This window comes from Coenobita brevimanus, chromosome 111 (assembly GCF_032717465.1).
Source record: "Coenobita brevimanus isolate Jiangsu-jjx chromosome 111, ASM3271746v2, whole genome shotgun sequence".
NCBI classification, from domain to species: Eukaryota; Metazoa; Arthropoda; class Malacostraca; order Decapoda; family Coenobitidae; genus Coenobita; species Coenobita brevimanus.
This window is the reverse complement of record NC_137064.1, coordinates 2198568-2212074: the sequence shown is the minus strand read 5'-3', so window position 1 is coordinate 2212074 and position 13507 is coordinate 2198568.

The window sequence follows — 13507 nt, the reverse complement described above, 5'->3', positions numbered from 1 at the left end:
TGTGTGTGTGTGTGTTTGTTAAATATTCATGCTGCAATTATCCTACACGCCAAACCCAGCATACTCCTCGCGCGTTATAAAAATTGTCGTATTTTGTGTTTATTTTTTGATATATGAACAATTAAGTCGGTAAGTATGTTTGTTTATCATCATCATCATCATCATCATCATCATCATCATTTCATCATTCACCATACCATACCACCTTACCACCATCGCTACCACAACTACCACCACACCGAACCACCCTACTACCATCGCTACCACAACTACCACCACACCATACCATCCTACCACCATCGCTACCACAATTACCACCACACCATGCCATCCTACCACCATCGCTACCACAACTACCACCACACCATACCATCCTACCACCATCGCTACCACAGCTACCACCACACCCTACCATCCTACCACCATCGCTACCACAGCTACCACCACACCATACCATCCTACCACCATCGCTACCACAGCTACCACCACACCGTACCATCCTGCCACCATCGTTACTACTGTACATCTACCATCACACCGTCGTTGCTTCACTTTAATGGCGGTTTTCTAAGTGACACTGTACACTACGTAGCACTTTTTATTTAGCGATTTATTTTACATCTTACGCCTCAGTACCCTCGTGTGTTACCGATGCAAGGTATGTTGATATAAATATGACGCAAACACCATAGATGTTCAGATTTATTAAGCAAAATAAATCGCTTAGGAAGAGGTGTTACGAAGCTTCCTGTTTAACTTTAGGCCCGCATTCTCGTTGGCTAAGGGAGCTCCCTAAAACCTTTTCTCAGCGATTTATTTTGCTTATTGCACCTCCCTGTCCTATTCTGTGTTATAAAAATCTTCAAACATCTCCGTACTCTGCATGAATTACGTATAAAAAGGATACTAACTAGCCATCCAAAAATAAATCGCTAAGGAATATGTGCTAGGGAGAAAATACGAGCCATAGAGTACGATTCTAAGTCTCCCACATCAGTCACTGTCAAGCGTCATCTTCATCTTAACCTCCCCTCACCGTCATCACCTCACAGCTCATCTTCACTGACTCAGGGCGGGAAATGAGGAGTAACAAGCGGAGATGAGTGACAAATGGGAGTGCTGGGTGGCCGGGGTGAGGAGTGGAGTAATGGCTGCCGCTTTGTTTACAAGTTAAGTAGATGTTTCGGGTAAAGCATTTGTTTTTTCTGTTCCGGTTTATGCTGGCTGTGGCTGGTCTGTTATTTGTCTTCTTTTTCATGGTTGTTTGATTGCTATTTTTCTGTCCATTGTTTCCTCTAGGGGGATTTTTAATAACAGCAAGTCAGCCATAATATTAAATTCAGTATTAAGTATGAGATTTGGAGGGATAATAAAAAAAGACTTACTTTGTGTACAGTACGTGCTCCTATGCCTGCCAGCTTCTTGATATTTATGATTTACCTGTTTAAATAATATTGCCCACTTTTCGGAGATTTTTCAGCACGTAATTTGTAGATTATTTTTGCTATTGTCAGACGATTTTATTTATTTTACGAGTTTTTCGAACGACGGGGCTTGATATTGCGTTCACTCACCCTTTGAAAACAAGAAGTCTGTCTGAAAACAATAAAATGATTCGACGTTAGCAGGAATAAGGCTAGTACGTTACCTGGTTCTTTACTTATATGACGGGAGGGGCGCCTTCACGTGGTGGCACCGATATGGCCGGTCGGTGGAGGTGCCAGGTTATACAAACGTGCTTTAGTCCCCTCCTTACCCCCTGAAAACAAGATGGTGGACTGTGAAAGACGGCAATCAGCTTCGGCCTACAGTCCACCGAGTCCACGTTCAGATTAGCCACAGGTTACTACTACTCATACTACTACTGGAACTATTACTACTACTACTACTACTACTACTTCTGCTGCTACTACTTCTACTACTATGACGCATTATTCGTACTGATACAGGCTACCACCCAGACGATTGCATTTAGTCTCAGTAATGCCCCTCGTATTGTAGGCGTCATGAAGGCTATATTGAACCTCTCCATTTACAAAGCTCTCCTGAGCCAAATAATATCGTTTGGAGATAACAGGAGTAGAATAGGAGACATTATCGTAGTAAAGAGATAAGAGGAGGTGAAAGGCAGGTACAAACGAGCTTCAGAAAATCGTCTGGAGGTTATAAGAAAAAAAGTACAGTAGGAGAGACATTATCATAGCAAAGAGATAAGAGAAGGCGGAGGGCAGGCAGAAAAGAGCTTGATAATAATCGTCTGGGGATAAAAAGCAAAATAAGAGAGGTATTACTTTAGTAAGGAGGTAACAGGAGGTGGGAGGCAGGTAGAAACGCGCTTGATAATATCGTCTGGAGATAAATAGTGTAAATCAGGAGAGAATTCATTGTCGTAAAAATATGAGAGAAGGTGGAAGGCAAGCTTAAATATATTGTGTGGCTAATAAAGAGAGTAAAACAGAAGAGATTATAGAAGTAAATAGATACGAGAAGGTAAAGAACAGGTAGAAGAGAGTTGAATGATACTTTTTGGTAATAAGAACAGCAAACTAGGAGAGAAGTCAGTGGAGTAATGGGATAACAAAAGGTATATTTCTTTTAGCTTAACTTGGCCCAAATTTTCTTCCTTTCGTGGTTTATTTCAGGGAACTTAGTGGAAAAATAAGACAGTACTGTGACTACATCCTTCACACGGCGCTTCATCGTGACTAGCACCATATTCTAGTGTTAATCTAGTGCTACAATTCAGAATTCAAGATGGAGAGAGGGCAGTTTTAGGCCAAATTAGAGTAAAAAGAGTATACATATATTTTTTAAGGATAAGAAAAAAAGGTAAGAGAGATGGAACGACACTTAAGGGGCTAGAGAAGGAAAAAGATTATATATATTTGTAAAGGATAAGAAGGAGTAACGTAGGAGAGACGGCATCGTACTGAAGGGGTTAGGGAAGGAGGAAGACAGGTAGCTGCGTGGTGGGTGGCGGTGTGGCGGCGGAAGGAAGGCGGGGGGGGGGGTGTTACAGGTAAGTATAATGCACCTGTAACAATGCAGAACCTCGTTTGCATATGCAGATTACTGATTATTTACCATTTTTTATAACATGCACTATGATAACTAGTTCCTCGTAGCCTCCCCCCCCCCCTCTCTCTCTCTCTGTTCATCCGCCTACTTGTCTGTCTGTCTGTGTCCGTCCCTCCCTCCTTCCCCCCCCCTCTCTCTCTCTCTCTCCGTGTGTGTGTGTGTGTGTGTGTGTGTGTGTGTGTGTGTGTCTGTCTGTCTGTCTGTCTGTCTGTCTGTGTACTCTCGTGGCCTTCTTAGTGTGTGTGTAGAGGAGTGTGTGTGTGTGTGTGTGTGTGTGTGTGTGTGTGTGTGTGTGTGTGTGTGTGTGTGTGTGTGTGTGTGTGTGTACTCTCGCGGCCTTCTTAGTGTGTGTGTAGAGGAGTGTGTGTGTGTGTGTGTGTGTGTGTGTGTGTGTGTGTGTGTGTGTGTGTGTGTAGGACTGTTCTCTAGCGTACCTACAGTAATGAGCAAAAGTTTGGCGACACTTCCCCGTAGCTTGTTGCAGCTGAAGGTGATGTGTGAACCATTTACATCAGACAGAAAAATGAAAACCTTGGGATAGAGATTTCGAAATGGGGGGGGGAGGAAGTAGCTATAGCCTTCATTAACCCCTTCACTACGAGACGTTCCTCCAAAGCTAAGAAAGAGCGTAAGTTAGCTGCGAGAAGAAGCTAAAAAAATAAATAAACAAGTAAGATAGAAAATAAAAAAAAAAAGTTTGATAGAAAAACTTAATAAGAGGCCATCATGCAACACCACCTAAATAAAGTTAAAAAAATAAATAAATGAACTGATAAATAAAATAAACAACAGAAAAAGCCCTTCGATTGGAAAAATTAATAGGAAACCATAATGCAGCGCCAACCGATAATCTTTAATCAATTTTAATCTAACCATAAAACCGTCTTGCCCAAACGTTTGAGTGAGAGAGAGGGAAAGAGAGAGAGAGAGAGAGAGAGAGAGAGAGAGAGAGAGAGAGAGAGAGAGAGGAAGAAGAAAGACAACCCTACATTCTCTGCTATCACCACAAATACCTTCACATAAGCGCATCATAAACTCCCTAAATCCACCTATCCCAGTTATAATTAAGACCCCCCGGTAATCATCCCATTTTCTGTGCTATTTCCACCCTGAACTAATTTATTCCTGCCAACTAATTACATTCCCAAACTACCTTATATTATCTCCTGTTGTAATAGGCCTCTGAGATTAAGCCAGAATGTGCCCCCAAGGTAATAAAAAGTCTCTCTCTCTCTCTCTCTCTCTCTCTCTCTCTCTCATATAGGAAGGTACTTTAATGAGTGACAGCGAAGTATGCCATATTTTTTTTTTCCTCCTAGCGAGGGAAACGACCTTCTCTCAGCTGAATAAAACCGTCGGGCGGCAGACAGAAAGACATAAAACAAGTTAAGCGCATTCAGAGAGTACATACCTCCGCCATTGCCTATACCAAATAACTTAGCCCACCACCAAAGTCTACTCAGCACTTTCTTGGGCCATGATCCACATCTCCACAAAATTTCACTGAATTCCACCAATAATTTTTTTAGATACCTTGTGGACAAACAAACACAAAACGGTCCTCAAGTGGGACTCGAAGCCAGGTCACCCTCAAAATTTAATCAGCTCTTCCTTGGCCCACGGCTCACACATCTACAAAATTTCACTTAAATCCATCGATAACTTCTTGCGATATCGTGTGGACAAACAAACAGACAGACGTGGATGAATACACAACCTTCTCCAACTTTCGCTGCGTAGGTAATAATGCCCGGTCATATAAAGGGTTAATGCAGGGTATGGCTAAATAACCGGTTAGCTTAGAGTGATTAGTTACGGTATACTAAATTATTTACCGCGATATACAGGATGTCGATGTGGTGCTATTTACCTTGAGATTACCTGGCCTTACCTTTGAACTCGTGGACTCTCTCTCTCTCTCTCTCTCTCTCTCTCGCAACATCCACTTCTTCAGCTAACCTCTTCAGTCCGACAACGTCCTCTTTACTACATCCATTGTATCTTCAGACGATTTTATTCAGCTCGAGATATTCTTTTTATTGTATTTATTTATTTATTTATTTTGCACAGGAGGGTTTAGGTCTCGCCTTCATTAATTCTTTTACTATACTTCATTCACCTTAACTTGGCCCAGATTTTCGTGCTTTTGCAGCTTATTTCACGTAGCTCAGAAAAAGACAACACTACGACTCTACATCCCTTCCAAAGCACTTCCTCGTGACTAGCATCATACTCTAACATTAGTCTATTGCCACAGCTCAGGGTTCAAGATGGAGAGATGGTAATTTTAGGCCAAGTTAGAGTGAATAGAGTGTAGCCCTTGTTCTTCCTCGCATAAATAGAAAATAGTTTGGCGTTAAGAATAATAATCTAGAGAGAGAGAGAGAGAGAGAGAGACCAATATTCTGAGGGAGACGTTTCTACGCTACATTTTGGCGATAATTTGGCGATCGTAGAAACCGCCAAATAGAGTATTAGAAGATCAGTTACCATGGCAACCTTAGCGATTATTTGGCGATCCTAGAATGTGGTAGTGTGGTAGGATGGTGTGGTAGGGAGATGTGGTAGGGAGCTGCGGCAACGTGGTAGAAGGGTGTAGTTGGCGAGTGTTGTGGAGTGTGTGGTAAGACAGTGGTAGTGTGGTAGGAGTGTGTGGTAGGACAGTGGTAGTGTGGTAGGACTGTGTGGTGGTGTGGTAGGACAGTGTGGTAGGACAATGTGGTGATGTGGTAGGGCGGTGTGGTGGTGCAGTAGTGTGGTAGGACAGTGTGGTGGTGTGGTAGGACAGTGTGGTAGTGTGGTGGAAATGCGGTTGTGTGGTAGAAATGTGTTGTTGTGGTAGGACAGTGTGGTAGGAATGTCGTGGTGTGGTAGGACAGTGTAGTGGTGTGGCAGGACAGTGTGGTAGTGTGGTAGGAATGTGGTAGTGTGGCAAAATTCAATTACCCAGGCGACGCCATAAACTGACCACAGACTCTTGTAATTTCTGGGGCTTAAATTGAGGAGCTTACGGAAAATGACTCTCTCTCTCTCTCTCTCTCTCTCTCTCTCTCTCTCCATCGCTCTCTTTCCGTGTGTGTGTGTGTGTGTGTGTGTGTGTGTGTGTGTGTGTGTGTGTGTGTGTGTTTCAGTCCCCCTACCTGCCATATACACTTTCGCATGCCACCACTTCGACACTAATACTCACCGTCCATACTGAATACATGCTACAGCTGCCTCATTCATGACAGGTGTACTGGTATTAGCGTGTGTGTGTGTGTGTGTGTGTGTGTGTGTGTGTGTGTGTGTGTGTGTGTGTGTCTGTCTGTCTGTCTGCGAGTCACATGGAAAGTCAACAAGTCCTGTTTTTACGACATGCAAATCCTCTGGCTGTTCCCTACCCCCTCGTAAGATCGAACCCACGGCCTTTCAGACAGCAGAGGACTCTATGATATTCGGAGTATTTGCTATTCATTTCAAATTCTTAAGATGCTGAGGTCAAGCAGGAATGAGTAGGATATGACAAATAAACGTAAAAAAAATATATATAGGATCATGGTTGTGGTAGTAGTAGTAGTTGTAGTAGTAGTGGTAGTAGTAGTAGTAGTAGTAGTTGTTGTTGTTGTTGTTGTTGTTCTAGCCCCAAGTTTGTTCGTTCATTTGAACTCGGCGGACTGAAGGCTTAAGTTCCCCTTGTCCTGAATATCAATGCCACCACATGAAGGCGTCTTTCCCCAGGACCGCAAATATACTAATAAAAATAATGATAATAATGATAATAATAATAATAATAATAATAATAATAACGATAATAATAATAACTCTCACCTTCTCTATCCGCATTCTTCATTTTCCCAATCACTTCAAGCTGCGTAGGGAGAGAGATCGCTGAAGGCCAGGTAGGAACACGCTGAATATGGCAGAGAGATATAAAAAGACAAAAGCATATTATTACAACGCATTCTGTATGAGTCTGCCCTTCATGCAATCAGAAAATGGTGTGGGGGGGGGTTGAGATGGAAAGAAAATGTGATGTGGGTGGATGGGCGTTGAGAGTGAAGGCGTTCTCTCTCTCTCTCTCTCTCTCTCTCTCTCTCTCTCTCTCTCTCTCTCTCTCTCTCTCTCTCTCTTATCTATTTTTATATTAGCTCTCTTTTCCGCCTCTTCTTTCAATAGGGAGCGTGGTGGAAGGAGGAAGTGGAGGAGTGTATGAGGGAGGTTGATTTGATGTGGTGAATGAGGGGTGGGGAAATTTTTGTGGCAATCACCATCATCATCATCATCATTATAATCATCGTCCTTTTCTTCCTCCTCCTCCTCCTCCATTTTCTCCTCATCATCACCATCATCACCACCACCACCATCATTATCAGCATCGTTATCATCCTCCTCCTCCACTCCATTTCCTCCCCCTCCTCATCATCATCATCATCATCATTATTATCATCATCGTCATCATCTCCAACAAAAAGATCAAAAACAAAGATAAACTTGCGTTGCCCTCATAAACTTAGCATCTTAGGACTTAGAGAGAGAGAGAGAGAGAGAGAACTTTAATCCCGTCTAAAGCACTTCTCACCCCATGTTATCCTCGCTATGTCTGGCTAATCCTTTTTGTAGTTTAATCCCGTAGCTTTTTTTCCATACTGGCAAATTAAGGAAATACTACGGCTCTTTATCCATCGCACAGCACTTCTTCGTGACTAGCAGCATGTTCTAAAATCTTGCTAAGTGTCAGTGGCAGAAGAAGGCAATACCACGGCTTCTCATCCTATCTGTAGCACTTCTTCGTGACTAGCACCATATTCAGTGTTAGTCTCTTGTTACAACTCAGCATTTTAGGCCAAGGTCTATCTATCTATTGCCAGACGCCTTAATCCTTTATACGGGGTGACCACCGGAGTTTTACAAAAGAGCGAATCTATATGTTAAAAGAGCGACAAAATTTTCTCGAAAGAGCGACAGATTTACTATTAAAAGAGCGGCCATATTTTACATCAATTGAGCGTTTTAATTACCTCTTCCGTTAGCCAGATGTTAATACCTGTTGCCCTCTGCTCACCACGGGGAGGTGGAAGTAGGTTTTTGAGCAGGAAAAATATTTTCTGTTTTAGAGTGGCTTACTACGATCAGTGTCATATTGGTTAAATGTGTACAGATCATATCTTCGTCATATTGGTCAGTTAAAATGAATGTCAGTTAAAATAAATGTGTCAGTTAAAATGAAGCTTAAGATAATTCTGCGTCTTATTAACATATATATATATTTACAAATCCGTTTTTGCCATGAACTTGCAACCCATAGATTGTAAGTACTGACGTCGGTTAATATCCCCCGACTTGTACTTGGTGAACTGAGTTATGGCATATTCACACTTCTCTTTAGCCACTTTCTTTGGTACAGCTGGCATGCCGGTACTTCTGATTTTCAAGTACGTTGTTGCTTGGAGCCTTTTAATTACATCCATGAAGATGAAGATGGATGGGTGAGCTTTGTAAAATTGTGCGTTGAAATGTGCATGAAAGGATTCAGCCGCATTGTTTGTGCGTTTGTCGTTAGAAGGGACTTCAGCCCAAAGCACTGGTGGAAATTTTGAATGAGGCGTGACATAGTTATCAACTAGATAGTCTGCATAATTAGTACATTTTTCATTCTGTGGTGCGCATGACATCAGTTCCTCAACAAAACATTCTTCAATATCTGCAGGATCAATGAAATGGAAACCATATGATAGTTTTAGCCACTGTCCTATGTCACTATTCTTGTCTTTGTATTCTTTACTTAGGCCAAGGTTTTGGATTTTCCTCCACCATGCCTGCCCTAAATGGAATCTACAGCATTTGATGATTGCATCCGGAAATGTTTCTTTCAGGACAGTGAGCATGGGGAATTCAAAATCCACGTGTATAACAGAGGCTTGCAGTTGCAGATTTTTTGATACACAAATATCATGTAAACATTTCCACATGGTTCGGTAAATCTCCTCCGATTTACCTGGTAAAAGAGCATATACTAAAGGAATATAATGGCCATTACATAAGCCATGGATAGAGTACAGTTGATAAAAAATTTTTGGACAACTCTTAAAGGTCCCGTCAATAAAAATCTCTGCAGAAGTTACCAGAAATTCCAGATTTGTTGTACATGATAGGATAACAATGCCCGTGTCTGGGTTATTTTCCAACACAAACTCTTCGCCTTTGCTGGTGGTGGTATTCATGGACTCGAGAGCTTGATAGACTTCCTCACGATTTTTAGGCAAAACAGGATATTGTTTTCTTCTTTCACGGTATATTGATTGTGCCAGACATTTCAGATCACCAGATTGCAGATTGTTTTCCGTAACTTTACAATGTTCTGTCCTAATTATTTTTGCCGGCCTTGCTGTCATGTCATCACTTGCTTTTCTTTTCACTGTTGTACGTAATTGCTGTCGTTCAAGTTTTCTCTCATCTTTTTCATGATTGTGTTGCAACTGCACTGGGACAATGCTATCTATTTCACAGTCTGTTTTCACTCGTGCTTTACACTTCCCAATTGTACACCGCCACGAAAAACTTCCATCACTTAATGTTGTGTCGACTCTAAACTTGTAGCCTTCATAAATTATACACTTTTTTCCCTTGTTAGTTTCTGTAACGGTGAACTCCATGTTGGCACGACTTTACTGTGTGGAATCACCAGACACAATGACAGGTTGTATGGAAGTAACAGACGAGTTTGACTGGCTTTGTTTGTTTCGGAGTTTGTTTCGGCTTTGTAAGTTTGGCTGGATTGGTGACAGGTAGGGAGGTGGGGGGGATAATGAGGCAGTCAGGTCGTCCGCTCTTTTAATAGTATATTTTGTCGCTCTTTTATACTACTCTCATTACTGTTCCGCCGCTCATTTGTAGGGCGCCCGTGACCACAAACAAATCGCCACCAAGGTAAAGATGAAAAATAGCTTAATCCCTACCTATAAAAAAATCCTTTGCCTCCATGTGTGAGAAAATAAAGTAAATGAGAGACAGCTTTACCACACATAACACTGTCTTCCAACTTCTTCTTCGTCTGGCATAAATCTTCGCTACTGGTCCTTAAGATTGCCAGGAGACGTAGCCAAGCCTTTCATTACCCAGGAGGAACGAGGGCTATAGGGGAAGAGAGGCAGCCAAGCGATTACATTATGCAGGATGAACTAGGAGGAGGGTGGATGTGTGGGGAAAGTGGACATTAAGATTGGTGTGATTTCTGATTGTTAGGTGGGGCGCTGTGTGTGTGTGTGTGTGTGTGTGTGTGTGTGTGTGTGTGTGTGTGTGTGTGTGTGTGTGTGTGTGTGTGTGTGTGTGTTAATGGTGCATAGATTAAGTGAGAGATGCAGATTGGAGGAGGAGGTGGAAGGGAAGGAGGAAGGGAAGGGGAGAATGGGGGAGGGAAATGGGGATGGAGAGTGGGAGGAAAGGGGGAGAGGGTGGGGGAAGGAGAGGGAAGGAGAAAGGGAGAGAGAGGGTGTGATGGAGAAAAGGAGGAGGGGGGAATGGAAAGGGAGAAAGACGGAGGGAAAGGGGGAAAAGAAAAGGGAGGGAGACGGAGGGAATGGGGGAGAAGGAAAGGGAGAGATGGAGGGAGGGAGAGAGGGAGAAGGAAAGGGAGAAAGGGAGAGAGATGATGAGAGAGGGAGAGGAAGATACAGAAGGTGGAGTCCAATTGGCAAGGTGGAGGGGGAGGGAGGGGTGCATCGGGCTCAACAAGGTAAGTGCAAAATGGCCGTGTGTGTGTGTGTGTGTGTGTGTGTGTGTGTGTGTGTGTGTGTGTGTGTGTGTGTGTGTGTGTGTGTGTACCTGTCTGGAGAAGGGAAAATAAGTACCGGTACTAATAGATTCATCATACAGTGGAATGTATAATCAGGTGTTCCTTTATCATTTATTATGCATCTCTCTCTCTCTCTCTCTCGACGGTGGAAAAATAGGTAAGTTGACTAGGAGCAGTTGGGGGGGGGATGAAGAGGATGTTTGAGTAAGGGTAGGGATGTGGAAGTGGAGGTTAGGATGGGTGGGGGTGAGGGTGGGGTATGGATCTGAGGGTGGGGAGGGGGTGTGGGTGGGGTGTGTGTGTAGAGGGTCACTAATAAGGGCTAATGGTGGTAATTATCCAACCTCACCCACTCAGTCATTAGCACACGGCATGCAGGCTAATTTGTCGAGGGGTAACTTAAGAAATTTGAGGAGGAGAAACAGAAACCCTTGTTGTACTTGAAGCTCAACCCTTTCAGACCGAGAACGTCTTTAGCATTTTTCTCGCTGACTACGAATTATTTTACAATTTCTATGGGATTTCTGATGCTAGAGAGGTGGGCCTTCACGTGGTGGCACTGATATATCCAGGCGGCTCCACTGCCTATTCTCATCTTACTCTAACTTGGCCTAGAATTGCCATCTTTCCATCTTGATTGCTTAGTTTGTGACGAGAGCTTAACAGTATAATATGGTGCTAGTCACGAAGAAGTGCTATGGAGAGGATGTAGAGCCGTGGCATTGTTTTTTTGCCACTGAGCTACGTGAAATAAGCTGCAAAAAGACGAAAATCTGAGCCAAGTTAAGGTGAAAGGACTATAATTGATTCATTTAAAGGTGAAGTATGTGATTAGGAAAGTGTGGATGTAATTAAGGAGAGAAGGGGTGGAGAGAGAGAGAGAGATGGTGATGGAGTGGGAAGTACTGTAGAGGGCTGGGAGGAAAGAGTAGGTTTTGTGAGGGAGAGGAGAGACGGAAGGAAGGGAGGGAGGGAGGGAGAAGATGACAGAGGGGGAGGTAGATAGAAGGGCGGAGACGGAAGGTATGGTGAGGGAGGGAGAGGGAGGGAGAACATATGGAGGGAGGGATGGGTATGTGTGGTATGCCGGGGGTAAAAAAAAATAATAATTAATGCACCAAAATAACACCTCAAACAGTATACCAGGTGTCATTGGAAGCTTCGTAACACCTCTTCCGTAGCGATTTATTTTACATATTTCCCCTTAACTTTATCTTGTATGTTATTTATGTGCTTTATTATCGGTATAGTGTGCATCATTAATATATGGACGCAGTGGCACTAGTTCCCACCGTCCATACTGAATACACTCCAGGACTCTGCCATTTAGCACTGGTGTGATGGAATTAATATGGCTTTTTTATGACATGTATGGGTGTTGTGGAAGAGAAGTAAAAAAAATAAATCAATCAATAAAAATAATCATACTACCTCCTGCCCCAGCGTAGGATCGAACTCACGTCCTTTCAAACAGCAGTCCAGCACTTTACCACTTAGCCACCACTTCATCATTATATATTTACCTTTTGTGACTTAATTAAAACCACCTGAATTCATCTAAGTTGCAGAGCTTGTAATTAATAAAAAATAAATAATGTTGTTGTCTGTCTGTCTGTCTGTCTGTCTCTGTCTCTCTCTCTCTCTCTCTCTCTCTCTCTCTCTCTCTCTCTCTCTCTCTCTCTCTCTCTCTCAAATGACTGATTGGACCCTGGTTAATGGTTGTACGGTGTAAGTGGGAGGAGGAATGGGAGCGCAGGTAAGGACACAAAAGGGTGGGCAGGTAGGGTTATTGATGATGATGATGATGATGATGATGATGATGTGAAGGAATAGTTGAAGAAGGGAGGGAAAAGGATTCTCTCTCTCTCTCTCTCTCTCTCTCTCTCTCTCTCTCTCTCTCTCTCTCTCTCTCTCTCTCAGGTAAGTACACCAATTAGGGAAAGACACAGGTAAGCAGGGACAGGGTAGGGGGAGATGGTAATGGGGAGGGAGAGGGGAGAGGAAGAGGGATAAGAGAGAGAGGGTGGAGGAGGAGAATAGAGGAGGAGGAGATGAGAGAGGGTCTGAGATGAATAGGAGGAAGAATGAGGGAGAGAAAAGAGAGTAGGAAGAAAGGGAGGAGGGGAAAGGAAAGGAAGGAAAAGCGAAGGGAAGGGAAGTGAATGAAAGGGAAAGAAAGAAGGAAGAAGAACGGAAGGGGAAGGGACAGGGAAGAAGTGGATGGAGGAAAGAGAAGGAGAAGGGGAGGAGGTAGAGAGATAGTAAGATAACAGGAAAAGGAAGAGAAAAAGGTGTAAGAAAAGACGAAAGGAAGGAAGGAAGGAAGGAGGGAGGAGGGGAAAGTTAAGGGAAAAGTCAAGAAAGGGAGGAAGGAGGTCAAGCCAGAGTGTACAAGGAAATCTACTCCTCCAAGCAGGACATTTCACCTTAATTGATCGCCAAATGGTTGACCTTAATTGATCGATAAATGGTTGGACATAGTGCTTGGGGTAACAGAGTCAGGGAGTAAAAGGCAATGAAGTAACGAAATGGAAGTACAAGGAAGTGGCCAGGAGAGGACAAAGCGACAGACCTTACTGTTTTTTAAAGCAGTACTTGTCAACAGCAATGCCTCCAACAGCTTCCTCAGTAACTATTACGGGAACTAAATATTATAGA